Source organism: Helianthus annuus, chromosome 16 (assembly GCF_002127325.2).
Source record: "Helianthus annuus cultivar XRQ/B chromosome 16, HanXRQr2.0-SUNRISE, whole genome shotgun sequence".
NCBI classification, from domain to species: Eukaryota; Viridiplantae; Streptophyta; class Magnoliopsida; order Asterales; family Asteraceae; genus Helianthus; species Helianthus annuus.
This window is the reverse complement of record NC_035448.2, coordinates 72,254,426-72,274,191: the sequence shown is the minus strand read 5'-3', so window position 1 is coordinate 72,274,191 and position 19,766 is coordinate 72,254,426. Positions and strand designations below refer to the sequence as shown.

Below are 19,766 nucleotides of genomic sequence, written 5' to 3'. Positions count from 1 at the left end.
AAAATAAAATATTTTAATGATTACATAAATTTTTGGGAGCCCGGATATATTCAGAACGTAAGTTATGCGCCAAAATGCAAACTTATGCACTTTTTGACGCTTTTAGTCCATATTGATCAAGAAAGTTTATTTTTGCACACCAAACACCTCAAAGCCTATTTCTAAGCCATGTGAAGGATATTTAGGGCATATTTAACTTATGATCAAGTTCCGGAATTTGCAATACTATGTGAATCAGCAGACTTTCACAGTTTGACGCAAATAGTCCCTGAGTGTGAATAAAATTGTTTTTGACACACCAAAGCCTTCAAAACTTATTTCTAAGTTATCTAAAAGTTATTTAAGGTATGTTAAGCCTATGTCACTGTTCCGGAGTGTTTGCCGCATTAAACTGATTACGTTTACGCATCAGTTCTCGTTTAACTTTCCAGAAAGCGATTTAAAGCTTGAAAATGAACTAGAATCAAAATGTGAAATTTTAAAACCAAAATAAACAAATTTTTGAGACCAAAACACATTGTTTCTTTGATAAAAGATAGTGTCCAACATTGTGTGTGTTTACGGAGCACAAGTGTCACAGGAAAGGCAGAGTGATAGAGTATAGCATGATTGCGAGTCGATCGGGTAACAGAAATAGGCACGTGCGGAACCCCTACCAGGTTCGCATAAGGCGGTCTATTGGTACTTAAACTATAGACTAGGTCGTTACTAAGACGTCAACCCGGACTAGGTCGAGCCTTGCCTAATTCCCTATAGTTATGGCTTTAATACCAATATGTCACACCCCAACTGATGGCGGAATCATCGGGGCGCGGCACTGAGCGAAACAGAATGTCCAGGAGAAATCCATAACAACTAATATTACCAAATATTCTTTAATCATGTCCCATAGCACAACATATTCAGTAAAATAATTATTACAGACCAATTATCTCAAAGATAAATAAAAGTTGTTCCGACAACTCATAAATTAAATTGTTTTTGTTTCTAGACTCTCCTACTTGATTTCCACATAGCAAGCATCCTAGCATCTCAAACACCTGTCACATACGTTAAAATAGAGGTCAATACACATTGTGTAACCGTGAGCATACAAGTTTAATAGTATAATAGATAGCGAAATCGTTTTACGCATAACCAACATGTAACATGTAGCAAAGTGAAGCTAGTAGGTTATCGACAAAGAAATATGCACAGACGTGACTGCGAGTTGTAGAATGCGTAACACATATCACCACTATGACACGTGAAGTAAAGCCCTTAATAACCCCTGTCCACGACAGGTGCTGAGTCCAAACTATAGTACTATCGTTGCTAAGGTGTCAGGCAACAATCACTGGGTAAACATAACATACAAGCATTCATTGAATAACACGTATAACATGCAATAACGGTCAGCGTATAAAAGTGCTTGCGTTGTGTGTCGTTTGTGATTTGAATAAGTAACGTATGTAACACCCAAAAGTGCATAAAGCAAAAAGGGTTCGAGTATACTCACAGATCGTGTTTAAAATAGACACAGTCTTGTATTGGATTGAAGGGAGCGCTGCAAAGTTAGCCTGATTACAGAATGATAGCATAAGCTATGAACGGTGCGTTAAACAGTGTCGCGTGACTGAGTGACGAATGGTCATCCGATCGGATGACAATCTGGACGGATGGTCATTCGGTCGGATTGTCATTCGCTTGGGATGGATGTGTTTGTGTACGGTGGCTTTGAAGTTTTCGTTGTAGCATTTTAAAAACAGAGAAGTATCTCTACCTTTTAGGTCATCCGATCGAACGGTCGTTCGGTCGGATGGCGATCCGTCCAACGAGACACTTCATGGTGAACAAGTTCACAGCAGGATGGTCATTCGATCGGATGGTCATCCGATTGGATGACCATTCACTGGATTTGGATATGTATTGAAAATGTTAAGTGTTGAAAACCAAATGTCATCCGATCGGATTGTCGTTCGATCGGATGGCAATCTGATCGGACGGCAATCCGTCTGACAACCTAATCATTTAAAACTTGAAATATTTTGCTAAGTTTGAAAAGTTTGTGGTTTGACCGAGACGGTATGACAACGCGTTAACAACAGGAAGCCCATCAAGTCCGAGTCATCCGATCGAAGTGGGAATCACCCCAGTCCGTTCAGTTAACTGTTCATGACGGTTGTTCATGTTCAACCCGTGAATCGGTTGTCTCTTTAATAGAAATCAGTTCCCAGACCAACATTTCACTAAGGAATGAGTAGGAGGCCTGAATGAGCTCTGATTCTATCGGTTTTGAGTGCAAGAGTGTAAAAGAGTTGAAAGAAAGTTATGAAAACATCTTTATCCTTTTAATCTTGATAGTGTTTTAGATTTATGCGAAATCAGTGTTTAAACATGTTGAAATCTCTTAGATCTGAGTTGTTCTTGGTGGAGTGAGGCCAAAACTTGAAGTTCATAAGAACTCCATGATGACATCATCCTAGAACACCTCAAACCAGCCGATTTCATGGTGAAAAGTGAAGATTCAAAGGTGAAAAGATGAAGAAGTGTGTGTAGATGATAGATGTACAAGATTTGAGGTAGAAACTTACAAGAATCGCGAGGAATCGAGAGAAAATAGGCGGAGAAGTCGAAGAGTCGCACAAGAGCTCTCACATCACTGTTCATGATGTGACAGGTGCTATTTATAGGTGAAGGAGAAGAAGAGGCGGTGTAGTGTGACGGATCAGAGGGCATTCCGATAGGATGGCCATCTGATCGGATGGTCATCCGTACGGATGACCATTCGATCAAAGGGCTCCGGCGAGTTGGGTTTCGATGTTTCGTTTCATGCGTTTAGCGTTGCGATGCGTTTAAACGAGTGTCGATTAAGCGATGCGATAGATTTAATTAATAGTCACACAAATAACATAACTAACATACAACAATATAAATAAACTTGCGTTTCCAGTTCGCGATGAGATTGCGTTGCAGTAGAGTTGCGATTGCGTTTACGATTAATCACCACAAACATAATATAAACATGCACAAGTAACACATAAATAGCATACACACATAAAACAATATACAGAACCTGTTATTCAAGTTGTGATGCCATTAGCGATAAATAGATTACCGATTAACATCGATTAAACTGCGATTATTATAGATACTCCACATAATACAACTGAAGCATACAAATTAAAGAATTCGACTTCAAGCCAAGGAGTAGAATCAATCATTAAGCAAGGAGTGACAGATCACATTTAGCATTCTTTTCTTCCTTTGACTTTGACTTGTACTTTGACTTCAAAACGCGGGTTGTTATAGTGTGCGTGGATGGGGTCTGCATGTGAGGTCTAGAAATATCTGAGTGTTGTGTTGATTAAGTTTGGGTATGGTCATCTACGCGCATGGCTTGTAAGTCCTTATACAGGATTTAGGACCATACCCCTTCTAGAACCAAACCCAGGTAAAATCCTATTGTTCTTTTAAAGTTTTAGAAAAAAAAAAAGGTAAAATTCTATTGTTTTTTTTTTTGAAGTTTTAGAAAAAAAATAACTTATAACATATGAGGTGTGTTGATCAGTTATGTTAATACATAACGGAAACATGTAAATAATACCTGTTACAGCAGACAGGCCAGAAATAGTCCTGATACAGATGCAGCCATGGAGTTTGCCATGTTAGTCAGCGTGATCTGGTTCCCGTTTAGAGTGTATGTTCTTGATCATAGTACCGAGTTCTTTAGGGTTGAAGAACTCGTAAATGGAAAGAGAAGGCAGGTCAATTTTGATGTTATTGTTATGAGAGTCTAACCCTAAACCCTCTATAGTAATCACCTAAAATATACCCAAGGAGAAACCTAATTTGTTAATAAGGGAAAATCGGTCCATTAACATATACCAACTAATATATTATAAGGTTTTAATATATTTTGATCTATATTATATAAATGATAATGATGGCTACTAGATTAAAAATATATAAATACATATTCCATCTTACATTCTCCTACTTAACCGAATAATCATTTATCATGAGCATTAAATAATCCTGATAAGATGTTAACACTCAATTCAGCTTTAAACCAAGAACCGTAGAAGATAAATACAACCGTTGAGTTATTATTCAACTCAGGACCCCCATTAGTCATACTACAACCTCAATTTAAAACTTAACAGTTATGATTAAAATAAGTAAGCCCTTTAAACGTTTGATTTGTACTTATATTTGTCAATATGTCATTATACCGACAGAACATATGTTAGAGACATACAAAATCAAAACTGAGTAAATTTCATTAATTAAAACATAAGTAAGTAAATATGCAATTAAATAAGGTCTTTCGTAAATCCCATATTCGAAACATGTTCTTCGAAAACTTTAGGTGGGAGACCTTTAGTCATCGGACCCGTAAGCATAATTTTAGTACTTATATACTCAATACAAAGATTATTTTCCTCTACTCATTCATGTACGAACAAATACTTTGTATTAAGATATAAACCAGCTCCATTGAAACTGTTACTGTTCGAGAAATTTACGGTAGCTGAGTTATCACAATAAAGCTTCAATGGTCTAGAAATGGAATTAACGATTTTGATTCCAGTGATCAGGTTCGTAAGCAACATTCCATGACAGGTTGCGTTAAAAATAGCAATGTATTCTGCCATCATTGTGGAAGTTGTGGTTAATTGTTGTTTATGACTCTTCCATGAAATTTGTCCGCCTGCTAACATAAAGATATAGCCCGAAGTGGATTTCTTGTCATCTTTGCATTTTGCAAAGTCGGAATTAGAATAACCTGCCACTTTTAAATGATCACTTCTTCTATAAGTCAGTTTATAGTCTTTCGTCCCTTGCAGATATCAAAATACTTTCTTAGCTGCTTTCCAGTCATTTAGGCCAAAATTAGTTTGATAATGGCCTAGCATTCCAACAATATAAGCGATATCTGGGCGAGTACAGACTTGAGCATGCAACAGGCTCCTGACTACTGACACATAAGGTATTTGTCTCATTTACTCCTTTTCAACCTCTGTTGTCAGACATCGGAATGAACCAAAAATATCTCCCTTAACTACTGGAGCTACTGAGGGTTTCTACTATTGCATTATGTAGCGCGTTAGGACACGATCTATGTAGGCCCTTTGAGATAATCCTAAGACCCCTTTGTGTCTATATCAGGGAATTTCGATGCCAATGACGTAAGAAGCATCTCCGAGGTCCTTCATGTCGAAGTTATGCGAGATTAACCGCTTCGACTCATGCAACATGTCTAAACTATTACTTGCCAATAGAATATCATCTATGTAAAGGACATGAATAGTAAAGTTGCTCCCACTCATCTTGAGGTAGGTGCATGGATCCACTTGATTCTTTGCAAAACCTTGTTTCTTCATGACTTCATCAAACTTGAGATACCGTTAACGTGACGCTAGTTTTAACCCATATATGGATTTCTTCAACTTATAGACTAGATGTTCTTTGACCTTCAGGTTTAAACCCTCTAGGCTGTTTCATGTACACATCTGCTTCTAAGTATCTGTTAAGGAAAGCGGTTTTAACGTCCATCTGATGCAGCTCTAAATCGAAATGAGCTACTAGGGTCATAACGATCCTTAATGAATCATTATGAGAGACAGGTGAAAATGTTTCTTGATAAGCAATTCCTTCTTTCTAAGTGTAGCCCTTTGCAACCAATCTCGATTTCACTACAAAAAAAATTGCCATGCAGTGGCACACACAAAGTGCCACAAAACGCCCAAAAAAGCGCCACTAAATACACATATAGGAATGAGCGGCACATAAAAAAATGCCACTAGAAGCAGTGCCACTAAAGCCTTTTAGTGGCACTTTTTTGGGAGCCACTATAAACTTTTTAGATTTTTAGTGGCACTTTTTTATCTACCACTATTACTTTTAGTAGCACATAACTTTTGTCACAAAAGCGCATCAAATCAATGTATACAGGCTTTCATATTAATTTTGCTTAAACAAAATCATTATATATTTACCATATATAATAAATTGTAAAATGTAGAAATCATAGTATCATCACTTCGATTCAAAGCTAGATCATATTTCATAAATATTCTAAATATTTACATACAAATGTCTAGTAATCATCTTATTAAGTTTACATATCAAACATATAAAATACAAAACTAACAAATGCTTGAATAAAAATTCAAAATTTCAAAACGGTCATGAACCTCTTTCACAATCCTGCAATAGTCTACTTATTACCAGCATTGGAATAGCATACAACGAGAACTCCCCAATAGTTAGTAAATTACATACTTTTTCCTCCTGGACAACTGCAACGTAAATAATATTTATGAAAACGATAGTAAAATGACCATTTATCAACATGTAAAAGTTATAACTTTTTCCAGGTGCTAAAATAGTTTACCTTTTCACATGTAACAACACATCGAGGAAGAAATCGAGATAATTTGAAGCCCTTTGGATGTTCCAATATGCATATGAAACACGATAAATTTCATTAAATGAAGCTTAGTTTGTACAAGGTAGACAACTCTTGTACAATTGGTCTCGATTGGATTGGATCTGAATTAAGATGATGTAGTTCAGCCCCATGTTCTTGCCTGTGCATTGACAGTTAGCACATGGATAACTCAAGTTATGCCACCTTTAAGACTAAATGGTATGTGATTAATAAATTTAAACTAAGAATTTCCCAGTCGCGCGTTGCAGGGAATTCGTATGTGTGGATATAGATAATCAACTAATCATAATCAATTTACAAAAACCATAATATAATCATACGTTGATGCCTTGAGAAAGAACGAAATCGAGTATTGAGTCTCTAACAAGAAGATAACTGCTTGTAAGTTTGAGGTAACAGGAAACTGAGTATTGCTAGTGAGAGAACAAGGTGATTGACTTTGCAACAAGAGGCCGGATCTACTGGTTTGAGACTTTTAACCTTCTACAGCTCACAAACAAAGCAAGACTTGTAACAATCAAAAGAAAATATTAAATAAGAACTTATGTAAAGGGATAGAGCACACACCTGCAATAACATTAAGAAATCATCTTAAATATCATTGTCGTAGATGTTAGGGGCAAATGAATTAACATTAACCCCCAAATCATAATAGTTTCCAACATCTGGTCCATTAATTTTCCCAAATCTCTTGTAGTTTTCCGATGATATAACATAAACCCACAAGTAAAACCCAGCAAACATGGTAGAACTATGGGCATTGTATTGACCCAATAATTACGAATTAGAAAAACTGAACCACATAAGTCGCAACCTCTTAGACTTCAAATACTCAAGATAAATGCAGAAATTTTGAGACAACAATCCAGCCTGATTGTATCTAGATTTTTTAACGATTGTTTGTGTACAAAAACAAGCAAGAAAAAATTAGTGAGGGAAGAGGTAGTGTGAGAAGTGAAGAAGACACAAAGATGTTTTTTAATGATACAATGTGTACAAGAATCCATATATTTAAGAAACTATTGTACATCCCAAACTCCATTCCCAGCCCAGCATTAATTTTAATTATCAACTCCATTTAGCCATGCCTAGTTGCAAAAATATAATAAATTATACCACAACTACAAAACACCGAGTTATTAAACCCTAGAATATGGATCAATCAAACAACTTAAGCCAAATAAATTCAAACCCAAATCAAATTTCCAGGTAATCTTCATGTATAAACACTTTAAACTTATCAAAAGCAATATGAAACGTCAGTACGGGTCAATTAAAAATATATAATCAATAATAAACAAAAGACCTCGAGTACCTTCTTGCTGGAGACCACTTGTTTTAGTTTTCTGACCTTCGATCGAATTCGTAGGAATGGTATTCATTTGGTGATACAAAAGACAAAATGAACATTTAGCACAATTTGATTACAAAAACTTAAACACGTATATTCAATTACCTGTTCACCAGAGACTGCTCATTCGCCGACAACGTTGAATAGAATCACTTTCATTTTCCTTATTGTACCCACGCAACCCTAGATTTAGGCAATAAATGAATCAAAATTCGTTCAAAAACAAGAGATGGAGTTGCCTTAGTTTGTAGAGGGAAGTTTATTTGATGAATCATAATTTTGGAATGGGCAGTTGATTTTGGGGAGGGGGAATCCTAATATGTTTGGGCGGAAAAGAATTTAGGGGAAGTTTTATTGAGGGAAATAAGAAAATTTTAGATAAGCGTTTTAAAATTTCAATCTTTGTTAAAAATTAAAAGTTTAGTGATAGTGGTGTTAAATAAGTTGTGTTTGTAGGTTGACCGATTCAATTCGAACCTGAAAATAGTGTTAAATTTAAGAGTATGAACACGACCTGAATATTAGCTAGTTGACTCGAACAAGACGTGTTTGTGACCCTATTTTTTAATTTTTCTTTCGCATGCCAATATTTTAAATTGATATTTAATAAAAAATACAAATGTATATAAAACCATTATTTTTTAATTATAAAATATTGTGTTAATTTTTTATGTTATAATTTTGACATAAAATATCCAATCGATATATTTTATAACATAAAACACACTGTTAAAAAATAAAATAAAGTATATATTGGTTAAACATATCAACCTACCACTCAGTCGGCTTAACACAAACCCGGCCTATTTAGCTAAACGGGCTCACGAGTTACACCGGTAAATAAGCAATGTATTAAAATTATTATTTGATTAGCAACTTGTATTACATTTGTGATTTAGTGACATAGAATTTAAAAGTAATAATTGAAAATGTGTGTCAAGCAAATATGGCATACATAAAGTACTATTGAGGATCTAAATTAGTCTCATAAAGGTTAAATGCCAAACGTCATTTTTATTGATGGATTCAAGCTCGTCCTTCGTTGCTTTATTACATTCAGAAGACTGATCACTATTAATGGTTTCATTATAAGAGATAGGATCATTGAGCTTTCCGGCATCAATTTCAGCTTCAGTTTTGTAGGTAACATAGGCATCCCAATTAGTAGGCCTTCTGGGCCTAGATGACCTCCTGAGTTGATTATCATGTTGTCTTGGTTTTCAGCGTTTGATGTGCCTTCATTATGAGGTATAATTGGTTCTAATCGTGGAGGTGAATTTGGAGTTGGTGCATTAACTTCAGGTGCAGTTTTTGCATTGGGTACAAGCGGAGTAAACGGAGTTATGGTAAGCGAGGAATCTCCCCTGTAACATCCGCCAAAAGCAGATCTTGGAAGAAAAAAATGAATCGTTTTGAAAATCGAATCCGAACCATTTGTAAACCGGTTTGAGCCGTTATCAATAAAATATATTATATTTGACCCTAGTCCGATTTTTATGAAACTTAGGTCATATGATAGATAAAAATACGCTCGTCCAACTGGTGTATTCATATTTTTATAAAACTTTATATTTTTTGGTTATATGAGAAAAACAAGTTAAGTAGCTAAATTATATATATAGGGAGAAGATCATGCGAGAACCACATCTTATTGCGAGAACCGCGAGAACCAATGTGAACACAACCAAAAATGCCTAAAAATAGCTAAAAATCACAAAAAAAATATTTTTTAATATTTTTATATAAAAATCGCTACTTTTCGAAGCAAAAAAAAATTAAATTTTTTTTTTTTAAAAAAAAATTTTTGCCACCAAAAGTAGCGATTTGAGCATAAAAAATATTAAAAAAAAAATTTAGATTTCTTTTTTGATTTTTTTTAGGTTTTTTTAGGTTTTTTGGGGGTTTAGTTTTTAGCATTTTAGTTTTGGGGGTGAGGGGTGTGTAACACCCTCAAAAATATCCCAAGCGGAAGCACCGCGGGAGGTGCGACACATCAGAGTACGAGCCACCAATCACATTGAACCATACAAGTATTTAAATAAACATGACATTAATTAACCAAGTAAGTCCAATTCCAACGTTAAATCCAAAAGATATGTTTAGCGGAAGCATAAGTGAAATAATATCCAATTGTTCAAAGTTTCAAAACCACCAAGTCAAGTGTTTAATCAAAAGCCACGATCCATGACCACTCCAGCACTCCCAGATAGCAAGTCCTTGTCTCCAACCCTAACGACCTGCAAGCATGCAGACAAGTGTGTCAGACGATGCTGGTGAGTTCAAGTTTTGTTATCGTGTTTTGTTACCAGATGTATGTTAAGCCGATTCAACGTTGTGATACGATGTTGCTTATAACATGCTAGATACCCTAGGGAGTGTGCCCATATGTATCCGGGGAGTGTGCCCCGCCCCTTAATAACCTAGAAGTGTGTCCAGTCCCCAATGCCCCTAGCCAAGCACTGGTAATGATGCCCAGATAATTAGTTCACGCCCGTCCTTACGGCCCGGTGTGAGGTATCAAACCTAATAGCGCTATCAACTAATTACCCCATTGCCCTACAGGCAATCCGATAATGATTGATTCCATGTTCAATAACCAAAACCCAATTTAACTGTTTACCCAAGATTCCCTTCTAAATGTTTACTAGTTGTCCCAAACCACCGGGACGCATGCTTGAGAAATGCAATGAACTCACCTGGGGTTGCTCGGTATGATACACAACAGTTCAATTAAGCTACAAAGTGATCAACCACGTCCTATCATAGTTATCATACCAATCATATTCGTACGCTAGTATTGCACGTATGTTCCACACATATAGTAACAAGTTGTGTACAAGCATTGATCATCATGTTCACATATAAGTATGGCAGTTCTACAGTAATTTCACATAAGTAAAGTCCAAATACGCGGCCCAATCAATTGGGCTGGTAACAGTGGGCCAGTCCAATAACAGGGTGTGCATGTTCTCGGTCTCGAGTCGAGACTAGTAATCTCGAGTCGAGACTAGTCGGTCTCGGGTTATATTGATTTCGAAGTCTCGAGTCGCAACAGGGAGTTCTCGAGTTGTCATGTTCTAGTCGAGACTACACGGTCTCGAGTCGTAATCGGACCCGCAACCGTGGTTTCGGTTCATGCTGTTTTGTGTTGCTAATGTGGTCTCGAGTCGAGACTAGAAGTTCTCGATTCGAAATCTCTTGTCGAGACAAGGTGTGTAACTGACTTCCTGATTTGTAGTCCATGATTTCCGTAACAAGTTGTAAACAGATTTGGCAGTTTCAAATCAAATCAATTAACTGTTTTTGCTATAATCCAAACGAATCAAACAACAGTTTTTATCCAGAATCATGTATGTTCATATCGTTATCAAGAACCAATAATCCCGAAATCAAACAAACATTCGATCAGACCATTAACATCTAACTCATGGTTATCAATCTATCATGCAATCGTTAATAACATCAGCAGACTAATCACCCTATCGAAACTGTGCATATCATACACATACAGTCGGTTATATTTATTCCTTCGGTACTAATCATGCAATCCCATTAATAATCATATCAACACATAATCATTCATATCCACATGTAAGCCAGATAACAATGAAAACACTAACCGGTTGGTAGAATAGTTTCGAATGAACAAGAGCTTCGAGAGAGGAGTGTTCGGCTGCCTATAGTTTCGATCGAGAGAGATTGTGTGTGTTCCTTGTTGCACAAATGAGAAGCCAAACCCTAAAGGTGTATGCTTGTAACCGTATAAGAAGGGAGTGGGCCGAATCCCTGCTTGGGCCGCCCCAAGGTCTCGAGTCCAACAACATGGACCGAATGGGTTGCGTAGACAAGTGGGTTGTGTACTCGGGTTATGTAACATATAAACATTCATGCACATTTTCACACAAAACTTGGATAACATGTTATTCAAATAAAATTCACATAATCACGTAACGTTACACAAGGACAGGTTCGAAATACGAGTTGTCACATCATCCCCAACTTGAAAGAAATTTCGTCCCGAAATTTGATAAGCACACCACAAACATAAGTAAATCACAAAACGGTGCGATGTTAAATCAAGATGGCTGTGCATTTTCCGTGGGTGTCACATCATCCCCAACTTGAATGGGAATTTCGTCCCGAAATTCACTAGTTGCACTAACATTAGATTCGCTAGGTTTTGTCTTGTCTTTGGGGAACAAATGTGGATACTTAAGCTCCATCTGGTCCTCGCGTTCCCACGTGAACTCTGGTCCACGTCGCGAGTTCCAGCGGACCCTCACAATTGGGATACGACTATGCTTACGAACTTTAACTTCCCGATCCATAATCTCAACTGGTTCTTCGACAAACTGTAACTTGTCGTCTATTTTCAGCTCTTGAAATGGTACAACCAGTGTTTCGTCAGCCAAACACTTCTTTAACTGCGACACGTGAAACACATCATGGACATTACCCAACTCAGCAGGTAATTCCAACCGGTAGGCCACCTTTCCAATTCGTTCCAGAATTTTGAATGGTCCCACATAACGAGGGTTTAGTTTGCCGCGTTTCCCAAAACGCACCACACCCTTCCAGGGTGAGACCTTTAACATAACGCGATCATTAACTTCGAATTCCAACGGTTTACTACGCTTGTCAGCGTAGCTTTTCTGGCGATCGCGAGCTGCGGCCATACGGTTTCGGATCTGCACAATGTTTTCTGATGTCTCAAGCACGAGCTCAGGGCCTGTGATCTGACTATCACCCACCTCAAGCCAACAGAGAGGTGAACGGCATTTTCGTCCGTACAGTGCTTCGAATGGAGCTGCCTGTATACTAGTGTGGTAGCTGTTGTTGTAGGAGAATTCTATCAACGGTAAGTGCTTCTCCCATCCTTTCCCAAAATCGATTACACATGCCCGTAGCATATCTTCAAGTGTCTGGATGGTGCGCTCGCTTTGACCATCCTTCTGCGGGTGATAAGCGGTACTCATGTCAAGTCGTGAACCGAACGACTTATGCATTGCTTGCCAAAGATCAGAAGTGAAACGCGGATCTCGATCTGAAATGATAGAAGTTGGTACCCCGTGTCTAGAAACTACTTCCTTAAGGTAGATCGCTGCCAGTTGTGAAAACTTGTCTGTTTCTTTGATTGCCAGAAAATGCGCTGATTTCGTGATACGGTCGACAATCACCCAAATGGTATCGTTCCCCGCCTGAGTTCGAGGTAACCCTATCACGAAGTCCATGGCGATCTGTTCCCACTTCCATGTGGGTATCTCTGGTTGCTGCAGTAGACCTGAGGGCTTTTGATGTTCTGCTTTGACTTTAGCACAAGTCAAACATTTGCTGACGTAGGTTGCTATGTGGGCCTTCATGCTAGGCCACCAGTATGTAGTTTTCAAGTCGTGGTACATCTTATCTGATCCAGGATGTACGGAGTAACGTGACTTATGTGCCTCCTCCATTACAAGTTCTCGTAAGTTGCCATAGTGTGGGACCTAGATGCGTCCGGTTACGTAGTAAGCACCGTCTCCCTTTCGTTCTAATCGTTGCTTTGAGCCGCGTAAAGCTTCAGCTCGAACGTTCTCTGGTTTCAATGCTTCTAACTGAGCGTCTCGTATCTGGGAAGGAAGATTGGACTGGATCGTGAGTTGCAATGCTCGCACACGCCTAGGTGCATTATCCTTTCTGCTGAGGGCGTCAGCTACGACGTTCGCCTTGCCCGGATGATACTTGATGGCACATTCATAATCATTTAACAGTTCAACCCATCGTCGTTGCCGCATATTCAATTCTTTCTGGTCGAAGATATGCTGAAGACTCCTATGGTCGGTGTAGATGGTGCATTTGGTACCGTACAGATAGTGCCTCCAGATCTTCAACGCAAATACCACCACTCCTAATTCCAAGTCGTGAGTCGTATAGTTCTTCTCGTGTACCTTCAACTGACAAGAAGCATAAGCTATCACCTTCTCGCGTTGCATCAACACGCAACCGAGACCCTGAATCGAAGCGTCACAATAAACCACAAAATCTTTGGTACCCTCTGGTAACGACAAGATCGGTGCACTGCAAAGTTTCTGTTTTAACAACTGGAAGGCCTCTTCCTGCTTCGTTCCCCAAGAGTATACCGTGTTCTTCTGTGTCAACGAGGTGAGAGGTTGTGCGATTTTTGAGAAATCTCTAATAAACCTCCGATAATATCCAGCAAGACCAAGAAATTGGCGCACCTCAGAGGGAGTCTTTGGCGCCGTCCAATTCTTAACCGCATCTACTTTTGCAGGATCCACATGTATCCCTTTTTCATTAACAACGTGGCCAAGGAAATGTACTTCTCGAATCCAAAAATCGCACTTAGAAAACTTCGCATACAGTTGTTCCCTTCTCAAAAGTTCCAAGATGAGACGTAGGTGACGCTCGTGATCCTCCCTGTTCTTTGAATAAACCAAGATGTCGTCAATAAACACTATAACAAACTCGTCGAGATACGGCTTACATACGCGGTTCATGAGATCCATGAAGACCGCTGGTGCATTTGTCAACCCAAACGGCATAACCAAAAACTCGTAGTGTCCGTAGCGCGTTCGAAAAGCCGTCTTGGGAACATCCTCCTCTCTAAACCTTACCTGGTGATAACCCGATCTCAAGTCGATCTTCGAATAGAAACTTGACCCTTGCAACTGGTCAAACAAGTCGTAGATTCGTGGTAACGGATAGCGGTTATTAATGGTTACCTTGTTGAGCTCTCGATAATCGATACACATACGGAATGACCTGTCTTTCTTCTTCACAAACAGAACTGGGGCTCCCCAAGGCGAAGAACTGGGTCGAATGAAACCCCTATCCAACAACTCCTGTAGCTGATTAGACAGCTCTTGTAACTCTCCAGGTGCTAGCCGGTAAGGAGCTCGAGCAATTGGAGCCGCTCCCGGCGCAAGATCAATCTGAAATTCTACTTGACGGTGAGGAGGTAACCCTGGTAGCTCCTCTGGAAACACATCGGCGAAGTCTCGCACCACTGGTAGGTCTTCGATCTTTCTCTCCTCAGACTGAGCGTTAGTAACTAACGCTAACATTGCAGGATACCCCTTTTGTAGATACTTCTGCGCATGCATGGCCGAGATAATACCAACCATCGTCCCACTACGATGTCCTTGAACTGTTAATGACTCTCCATCGGGGAGAGGAATACGCACAACTTTTTCCTTACACAAAATCTCCGCTTGGTTCTTAGACAACCAATCCATGCCTACCACTATGTCAAAACTACCGAGCGTAACGGGAAGAAGATCGATGTCAAATACCTGACCCACGAGTTCTAGTTTACACCCGAAAAGAACATTCGAAGCTTCTATCTTCTTACCATCTGCTAGTTCTACTACTTGCTTAACTTCTAAGGGTGTTGGGGTTATCCCTAATCGTTGACTAAATTCTAGGGACACATAACTCCAATCGGCACCGGAATCAAATAATACAGAAGCAATACGATTGTTTACAGGAAACGTACCAGTTACAACGTTGCCGTCATTCCTGGCATCCCCTGCTCCAAGCTGGAACACTCTACCTCGAGCACCATTTCCCCCATTGTTGCCATTGTTGTTATTGTTGTTCCCAGCATTGTTGTTATTCGGGCGGTCGATGTTGTTGTTAGCGTTTTGATTCAACTGAGGGCAATCCTGCTTAAAATGACCCTCATCCCCACACTGATAGCATCCCTTCCTGAAACCCTGGTTCTGCTGGGGGGGTTGTCCCTGTTGTCTCTGGTTCTGCTGGTTCTGTTGCTACTGGTGTTTGGGCTGTGGGGCCCTACAATCCCTGGCCTCATGGCCCGCTTTGCCACACCTGTTACACATCCGACCACACGACCCGAAATGATGATAGCCACACTTGTTACACCGTGGCTTCCTCCCCGCATACTGACCCTGACTTTGGCTACCCCCTTGGCCTTGATTGACAGAAGACGACTGGCTGATGCTGCGGTTGTTGTTATTATCTGGTCTTTTCTGTGTCTGACTCGCGCTAGAGGCTTTATCATAGTCACTCCACTTCCTTTTGTTATCATTAGCGGACGCAATGGCGGTGGGTGCAGCAGCTGTAGTGGCTGAAACACGCGGTGGTAACGAGTTACTCTCTACCTCTTGATCCACAATCTTGTGGGTCAAACGAACAATCTGTGTCAAATCATTGAGATGGGCTGCAGTGACCAAACTCTTCACACACGGAGGCAGCCCCTTGATGAATAACTCAATCCTCCGGGACATAGGCCGGGACAAGTTCGGGCACATGTCGGCCAATTCATACGATCGCTTCACATACGCTTCGACTTCAGATCCAACCATCTTCAAGTCATAGTACTCGTTTTCCAACTTCTGGACCTCATCCCGAGGACAATACTCCTCCCTGATCAGTTCTTTAAAGTCATCCCAAGTTGTGGCATTCGCTGCCTCGATGCCCAACAACTGCACCTGGGCATTCCACCACGTTAGGGCACCATCCGCCAAGGTACCCGCAGCATATTTCACCCTGTCCCCAGCGGGACAGTTACAAATAGCAAACACGGACTCTGCTTTCTCGAACCATCTCAAGAGTCCCACAGCCCCTTCAGTTCCGGTGAAGGTCTGTGGCTTACAGTCCATGAACATTTTGAATGTACAAGCAGGTTGGTTGGGTTGGGGTTGCGCGTGCTGACCTAAATGACGAAAGGAAACACATTATAGGGGTGAAAGGATGTGTACGCGGTATAAGAGTAAAGAGTACTTGGTACATTCCGTACTAGCTTGATAGGCTGCTAAGGCCTCAGCCACACGGGTATTGATTAAGTCAGTCAACTCAGCCTGAGTCATGTTGATGTTGCCACGTCCGTGTCCTCGTCCACTCATGATTCTATATATAGAGATGAACCGATTCAGGAAATCGAAACGAGATGGAAATCAAGTATCGTGTCGATATCTATGTACTACCAAGTTCACACATAATAAGGCAGAACCCTTCTCACGCTCGATAAGCCTCACTGGGACTTGCATGCACCCCACGTTATTATTAAGTGTGCACCCATAATAATAAGGCGATTTGCATATTCATCTCAGAGCCTCTTAGCTTGCGCTCGAAGTTTCCCCCGTTCAATCTACACACAAGTGGTATTACAAGGGTACGATTCATATGATTCAAAGAGTAGTGTCACACTATCAAGTCACCATAGTATCTAACCTTTCATTCCATGCTAGTTGTGAGTGTGTGATTGCTAAACAAGTGATGCACAAAGTAAGAGAGACGAACCTTGCAATCTGGAGCTGAGTGTCAATATCGATTTCCGAAGGTGTTCGGTTATAGTCTGTTTTTACAAAAACGTTTTAAAACCTACTTCACTATAACCAGTGGCTCTGATACCAAACTGTAACACCCCCAAAAATATCACAAGCGGAAGCACCGCGGGAGGTGCGACACATCAGAGTACGAGCCACCAATCACATTGAACCACACAAGTATTTAAATAAACATGCCATTAATTAACCAAGCAAGTCCAATTCCAACGTTAAATCCAAAAGATATGTTTAGCGGAAGCATAAGTGAAATAATATCCAATTGTTCAAAGTTTCAAAACCACCAAGTCAACTGTTTAATCAAAAGCCACGATCCATGACCACTCCAGCACTCCCAGATAGCAAGTCCATGTCTCCAACCCTAACGACCTGCAAGCATGCAGACAAGTGTGTCAGACGACGCTGGTGAGTTCAAGTTTTTTTATCGTGTTTTGTTACCAGATGTATGTTAAGCCGATTCAACGTTGTGATACGATGTTGCTTATAACATGCTAGATACCCTAGGGAGTGTGCCCATATGTATCCGGGGAGTGCCCCTTAATAACCTAGAAGTGTGTCCAGTCCCCAATGCCCCTAGCCAAGCACTGGTAATGATGCCTAGATAATTAGTTCACGCCCGTCCTTACGGCCCGGTGTGAGGTATCAAACCTAATAGCGCTATCAACTAATTACCCCATTGCCCTACGGGCAATCCGATAATGATTGATTCCATGTTCAATAACCAAAACCCAATTTAACTGTTTACCCGAGATTCCCTTCTAAATGTTTACTAGTTGTCCCGAACCACCGGGACGCATGCTTGAGAAATGCAATGAACTCACCTGGGGTTGCTCGGTATGATACACAACAGTTCAATTAAGCTACAAAGTGATCAACCACGTCCTATCATAGTTATCATACCAATCAGATTCGTACGCTAGTATTGCACGTATGTTCCACACATATAGTAACAAGTTGTGTACAAGCATTGATCATCATGTTCACATATAAGTATGGCAGTTCTACAGTAATTTCACATAAGTAAAGTCCAAATACGCGGCCCAATCAATTGGGCTGGTAACAGTGGGCCAGTCCAATAACAGGGTGTGCATGTTCTCGGTCTCGAGTCGAGACTAGTAATCTCGAGTCGAGACTAGTCGGTCTCGGGTTATATTGATTTCGAAGTCTCGAGTCGCAACAGGGAGTTCTCGAGTTGTCATGTTCTAGTCGAGACTACACGGTCTCGAGTCGTAATCGGACCCGCAACCGTGGTTTCGGTTCATGCTGTTTTGTGTTAGTAATGTGGTCTCGAGTCGAGACTAGAAGTTCTCGATTCGAAATCTCTTGTCGAGACAAGGTGTGTAACTGACTTCCTGATTTGTAGTCCATGATTTCCGTAACAAGTTATAAACAGATTTGGCAGTTTCAAATCAAATCAATTAACTGTTTTTGCTATAATCCAAACGAATCAAACAACAGTTTTTATCCAGAATCATGTATGTTCATATCGTTATCAAGAACCAATAATCCCGAAATCAAACAAACATTCAATCAGACCATTAACATCTAACTCATGGTTATCAATCTATCATGCAATCGTTAATAACATCAGCAGACTAATCACCCTATCGAAACCGTGCATATCATACACATACAGTCGGTTATATTTATTCCTTCGGTACTAATCATGCAATCCCATTAATAATCATATCAACACATAATCATTCATATCCACATGTAAGCCAGATAACAATGAAAACACTAACCGGTTGGTAGAATAGTTTCGAATGAACAAGAGCTTCGAGAGAGGAGTGTTCGGCTGCCTATAGTTTCGATCGAGAGAGATTGTGTGTGTTCCTTGTTGCACAAATGAGAAGCCAAACCCTAAAGGTGTATGCTTGTAACCGTATAAGAAGGGAGTGGGCCGAATCCCTGCTTGGGCCGCCCCAAGGTCTCGAGTCCAACAACATGGACCGAATGGGTTGCGTAGACAAGTGGGTTGTGTACTCGGGTTATGTAACATATAAACATTCATGCACATTTTCACACAAAACTCGGATAACATGTTATTCAAATAAAATTCACATAATCACGTAACGTTACACAAGGACATGTTCGAAATACGAGTTGTCACAGGGTGGGTGATGGGGGTTTAGTTTTTTTTTTGGGAGGGGGGGGGAGGTTAGGTTTTTGGGGGTTTTAGTTTTTAGCATTTAGCTTGGGGGAGGGGGAGTGGGGGTTAGGTTTTTTTTAGGTTTTTTTAGCTATTTTAGGTTGTGTTCACATTGGTTCTCGCGGTTCTCGCAATAAATGGAGTTCTCGCATGAGCCCCTCCCTATATATATATATATATATATATATATATAGGGTAAGGTTCATGCGAGAACCACCTTTATTGCGACAACCGCGAAAATCAATGTGAACACAACCAAAAATAGCTAAAAAAACCTAACCCCCCCCCCAAGCTAAATGATAAAAACTAAACCCTCCCAAAAAACCTAACCACCCCCTCCCCAAAAAAAACCTAACCCCCCCCCCCTCCAAGCTAAAATGCTAAAAACTAAACCAAAAAAAAACCTAAAATAATAAAAAAACACACAAATTTTTTTAATATTTTTTACATTAAAACCGCTACTTTTAATAGCCAAAAAAAAATTTTTTGGCTACTAAAAGTAGCGATTTTTTGATAAAAAAT

The 19,766-nt window shown here is 39.8% G+C and overlaps 1 long non-coding RNA gene across 2 annotated transcripts; it reads right to left on the bottom strand.

Moving 5' to 3' along the window:
- Positions 1-6,025: 6,025 nt before the first annotated feature.
- Positions 6,026-8,176, bottom strand: LOC110917174. Of its 2 annotated transcripts, XR_004884415.1 has the most exons (4): positions 7,893-8,176; positions 6,757-7,787; positions 6,380-6,575; positions 6,026-6,284 (listed from the first exon to the last, which is right to left on the bottom strand). It is a non-coding gene; the product is annotated as an uncharacterized LOC110917174 (long non-coding RNA). The 2 variants fall into 2 exon arrangements; XR_002580400.2 differs by having other exon boundaries at positions 6,757-8,176.
- Between the last annotated feature and the right edge of the window lie 11,590 nt (positions 8,177-19,766).